Source organism: Heterocephalus glaber, unplaced genomic scaffold (assembly GCF_053883595.1).
Source record: "Heterocephalus glaber isolate CG9 unplaced genomic scaffold, H.glaber_assembly_v1.0 deba00001688, whole genome shotgun sequence".
NCBI lineage: Eukaryota > Metazoa > Chordata > Mammalia > Rodentia > Bathyergidae > Heterocephalus > Heterocephalus glaber.
In genome coordinates, this window is record NW_028258413.1 from 7,451,821 (window position 1) to 7,457,690 (window position 5,870).

At 41.5% G+C, this 5,870-nt stretch overlaps 1 pseudogene; it reads right to left on the reverse strand.

Annotated features, from left to right (window-relative positions):
- Positions 1-392: 392 nt before the first annotated feature.
- On the reverse strand, positions 393-842 carry LOC101711888 (vesicle-associated membrane protein 4 pseudogene; annotated as a pseudogene).
- Between the last annotated feature and the right edge of the window lie 5,028 nt (positions 843-5,870).

A 5,870-nucleotide genomic window follows, 5' to 3' on the forward strand; every position in this document is an offset into this window, starting at 1 on the left:
CTCCTTTAACATAATGAATGATTTGGTTCTCTACATAGGCTTTTAGACCCCGAGCCTGACCTCATCTTAATGCAATGATGCAAGACCTTATGCCACTAAAATATTAGTATGAAATACTGTCATTCAGTGTTTGACTATATACACAAATAATGAACTGGCAAGTATCTAGTTTCAAATTAGATCCTTGGAATACAGCAAAATAGTTATCTTTGCTTTGTACAATTAGTACATTTTGTTGGAAGGGAAGAAGATAATTGGATATTCTCAGTGCTCCAATTTGAAGCAATACTTGCCTCTTAGTTTCTTGAAAAAGAAGTTTTAAAAGTTATATACATAGGTCTCATTTAAATTACACAGCAATCTTTTATTATTATTATTTTCCCAGATCTTGTTTAATGAGGAGTTCTGTCATCAGATCGAATATGATATTTCACAACTATAAGAATTATGGTCACTAGCAAAAGAAAAACAGCAACCAAAGCCATGATGGCTTTTATTTTGCATCCGCGCCACCACATTTGCCTTCGAAGCTGTTTGGATCTGTTGCCAAAAGCAGTTGCAGTATCCAGTAAGGTTTCTGGTTTGTCCTGTAGTTCATCTGGTCTCTCCCCTCTTTCAATTACCTTTGTAATATATTCTTGCATGACATCAATAACTTCATCCACCTGATTCTGAACATGGTTAATTTTATCATTTCTAGGTCCAAATCTTGGTCCAGATGGTCCCCTTAGAAAAAAGTCCTCTTCTTCATCTGAATCATCTTCTGAAACATTTCTCCTTTCACTTTTCACAGAACCAGTGACATCATCATCATTTAGGTGATGCTTGGACTTGGGAGGCATGTTTTTTACTCCTGGAGCACTTTTCTAGTTCCCAGTAAAGTATTCACCACCTGAGGCTCCTAGGAGCTCCTGGCAGCTCTCTCGGGCAGCCTGCAGCGGGCGGGCAGCCGGGGAAAGGAGCGGGGAGCCGTGGAAGACTGGCGAGCAGAGGACAGGAGGGGCACAGTGGGCGGCGACGGCCACTGAGCCTGGCTTCCCTGTACAGCATCTTTAGTTAAACGCCCTCTCCTTCCCATTCTGAGTTATAAAACCATAAAAACCATAAAAATTACATGTTTTCATGTGTTTCTTCAAAGAGCCAAGTGCATCTTCCCTACTTGAACATTGCCTTGTGTGACCTTATACTTGCCTTGCAAGATGGATGAATGCAGTTTAATTTAACCAATTTTCTTGAGTGCTTACTTCTGCATTGGGTGCTTGACAGAACTTACTACAATATGCTATTCCCCAATAAGAAAATAACGGCAAAATCATCCTGTGCATCCGGAATGTGACACACACTGTCAAGTGTCTTGCTTACATTAATTCATCCTATTCTCATAACTACTTCTGTTTATATATACAAGAAAACTAAAGCATTAAAAACTGAATGAAATTGGTTAAAGTCATTCTGCTGGTGAGAACCTTAAGTTCAAGCCAACCGACTCTTTCCCAACTATGACTTGCTGCCCCCTACAAGTTGACACACACACACACACACAAATAACTATGCTGTAGGGAATCATGGAGGAAAGGCCCACGGAAGCATTGGGGCTGCATGAGTCATTGCAGGGAGGAAGTCACAGCAGAGCCTGGCTGTAGCAGTAGAGTAATCGAGGCAGGAGAATCAGCAGAGCAGAAGACTGAAGCCACTCCCAGCCAGGGCTCATTGGGAGGCGATGCCCAAGCTCTGCCTTGGTTCTTCTCTGGCTGCACAGTGCCTAGGAATCACACCTGGGAAACTGCACAGCCAGGAGGACTCCCTGACACGCTCGGCTCAGAGCCTGAACATGACATTGTCAATGAGCCCTCAGAGTGATTCAAAGCAGGTGGTTTTAGGACTACATGGAGAGCCCAGCTCTAATTCATTTTCACCCCACACCTGTCTTCCATTTCCTCCTTCCTGCCAGCTCCAACTTCTCACCCCAAGCAGGATAAGCTTCCAAAGGCCAATCCAACCCGTGGCAGGTGGAACCGGAGGAACACCAACCCAGTACTTGGACTTGATACCCAGCACCCTCACCCCTGGCCAGCCTGATCTTGCAGTGGAAGTCGGGGGACTAGGGCGCCCCTCTTCCATTCTGCAGCTGCCTTTTACCCGGCTTCCATGGGAAACAGAGACGGAAAAGACTCGCTCTGTTCCCAAGCTGAGGAAATCTATCAGAGGATTGGAGCACTGGTTCTATAAAATCCCTAACAACATGTCCAGAGCCAAGGCCCTACTCACAGACAAGAGTTCTGATCCTGACCTGCAGCCCAGGAATGGGAAGCACAGTGCAGGAGGACTTCGTGACCCTGGACCCCCCTTTGCCTCTATGTCCATGTGTCACCTGCTTCGGGTCGCCCACCTGGGCTCCACCTGCCCCCCCGAGGGCCCAGCATTCCTTCTTCTGTTCCGTGCACTGCTGGAGCCTGCAGCTGGCCTGTCCCTGTCATCTCCTTGACCATGAGGCCAGCTCATTGCTGCTGTCAGCACATGAAAACAATATCATTTCCTTTGTATTTTTTTAATTGGGGAAGATAGAATTCAAAGAGGTCATTATGATCCTAAAAAACAAACCAACAGTTACATTTCTTTTAGAATTTTCAGTGAACCAGGGAATAGTTGTATCCCACAAGAACAGCCTTTATTATACATAATACAAAATTCTAAGCAGACATCGTCTGTCTTTCAGATAATAAACTGGCTCTTTAAAAATGTGATATTCATACATAATCTCTTTAACTGTAGTATAAATTTGGGATGGCAGTCAGAGGCTGAACAAATATTAAAAACCCAAGAAGTTATAAAAACAACTGATCCATTGACAGATTTAAAAGCCAAAGTGTAAAAATGGGTTTCTTTTTAATAATATTTTTATTATAAAAGTAATATATTCACACAAAAAAGGGGGAAAACACACCCGCCATCTCACGACCACAGCACAATATATTTTGAGACATTTCTTTCTGCTTTTGTGATGTGTTTGCTAAAGCTGAATCTCACTCAGGACCAAAATCTGATTGACCTTGAGCACTAGAGGCAAAGACCAGAGTCCACTGTATGTTCATTTATTTTTAAAGTGAAGAAAGAACATTGATGAGGTCTTCCTATGCTCTTAGAATTCCTTGCAGCTTCAGCAAACAGAATGAACCCAGAGCTGGGGAAGAAGATGCCACGAAGGAGCAGGTGTGCGGGAGAGCTGTAGAAATGCTGCACGCCCACCAACACCCGAGGGCACTGTGCACTGTGGCACCCACGTGTCACGGACGCTGCAAACAGGGGCGCCAGCTTCAGCAGATGTTGGGAGAGAGTTAACCATGTGGGACCGCAGAGAGGAGTTCAAATTGCCATGGGGATCCAGAGCGTGCGATGGGCCAGCTGCTCCAAGGGCAGCCCTGGGGCTCCACTGCTCAGGACGAAAGTTAAATGAAAGTTTCCTATGGGAGAGAGCTCTGGGGTTGGTATTGGCTTGGATCTCCAGGAGAGAAAAGGGATCCTGGCCAGGAGAAACTGGAGGTGGACTTGGAATTCCTAGGGAGTTGCAGAACCCCACATGAAGAGTAATGCACATGCTGAGGTGCGGTAGACAAGAAGTCCCCAAAAGCGAGGCTCTGAGGAGTCCAAGAGAGCCAAACCCTGCGTACAGCACTAGTGAGTGTTCAAGTGAGAACTTCCTTGTGAAGTCTCCTCCTTCTTCAACATGCACCAACTGCCAAGGGGCCAGAAGTCAGGGCTGATGAACTGGAGAGAAGGAGAAGAAGGAGAAAGAGGAGGAACCATCCATACTCTTATCCTCAAGAGTAGGTTGTCCTCCTGAATACTGTCTCCAAGCTGAAAGAGGGGAGACTTAATTTTAAATAAAGTTGGGAATTCTGATTATTAAAACTTCACATCCGATTTTCTAAATCAAGACTGTGTTTTGTAACAAGCAGTTCATTCTTAGGTTTACATTCAAGGGAGAGAAAATTTCTCCATTAGATTAATTTCAAAGGGGCAGAGGAAGACCAAAATAAAATTTCGTTGATTCTATCCTTCCACGTTATACTTATGTCAGTTTACTCTACCTATATAGGTTTTATATATATGAACGCATAATAGGATACAATACGTTTACACTATACATCTTGGAGAAATGGTATTCACTTTGTAGCCTAGTTTCTTTCTTCATATAGAAATATATTGAGAACAATTTCCCCTTTTCAATTGATACTATTTTGCAAACTTGCTGCTCCACTTATACCCAGAAGAGCAGCACCAGAAGCTACAATATGACCCAGCAGTTTCTTAGATATAAAAATTCTCAGGCATCTTCCCAGATTCAGTGAACTAGAATCTGTATTTAAACATGGTCACAAGTGATCCATGATTCAGTGGTGTTCTAGTCTTAGCTTGCCGCTCATGAGAGACAAATGTGCACGTCTCTTTCCAATTGCATCAGTAGCATTATTTGGGGAGCTCAAAATCAGCAATGGTGGGGTATTTACATCACGGAATTATCAAGCACTAGAAAACAAAATTTTTCTGGACATCCTGTTGTTAAACAATTACCAGGACACCACTGAGTCACATGTATATTACAATGTAAGGAACATTGGTACACAGTATTTTTCATGATCATGTAGCAGTACACAAAGCACCATTCCAAACTTATTGATCTGTGTTCTATTGTTAAACTCAGGGTAGCTACATTTTGGCCACTGAAAGTAACACTGAAACTAACATTTTCTATGTACATAGTTTCACTCACATCTTTTTATCTCTTTAAGAAAAATTTTTAAATGTTATTGTGGCATTTTATATTGTCTTAGTATGTACTACTAAATTTCCCCTTGTTTCCATATTTGCCACCGATCTTTAAGGAATCACTTCTTAGAACTCTCAGAGAAATTGCCTGACTGTAAAGCAGATATAGCTACAATCTGATAATCTAAAAGGCACCGTGTACATTAAGCTTATGTATTATTTTGTTATATTCTGTTTATTTAGCCAATGTTTATTTCTCCTTTCTTCCCCAACTTTCTTTTTGCATCCCTTTCTGTTCCTAGTCACAGCTATTCTTCATCTTACTTTAGTTTTATATATTCTCTAAAATTATATTTTTAAAATTGAGTACATTTATATGTGCACATTTTTCCTGTAGGCATTCTATGGACTTCACCATATGTCTGCAATGGCCTTATTTTAATTCTGCTTGGAAAATCAGGTAATAAATTCACTTGCTGTCCATTATAGAAGAAGAAATATAACAGAGATCTAAAAGATGTCTCCCTAAATGCAATAATCAAGTTCCCACAATAGAGGCCAATTCTACATTCTTCCTTTGCAAGTGAGCCTATTACATTATAATGCACCATTTGCTTAGAGACAAGTGTCGCCCAGTTGAGTATATGGCCAGTTATTAAAGGCTCTGTGCAATTGGTCATTTTCCCATTACAAAATATTTATTTAGCAAAAATAGCTGTGGTGGTAGGAACTGCCATTTTCAAGAATCTCACTTGGCAGAACAAGAATACATACAAGAATCAAATAAACCAAAGACTCTCCATAGACTGTGCCCAGAAATTTTTCAGTATGTATTTATTCACTCCATCTGTAACAGGAGCATGTATTCTGTCGAAGTGCACTGTGGTCTATGTTCAATTTCCCTTTCTGCTCTGGGAAAATATAAAATTTAGCAGTCTCTAAAGTTTAAAAGTCAGAGGAAATGAAATAACAATGGATTTAGCAGTCAGCTCAGAGAATGGAAAAAGGGATTATTATTGAGGCAAAGACACCCACAAGATTCCAGTGCCTTGAATCATGGAAGGAAACAACTTGGTTTCATAAATAAATCATACAGGGGAATT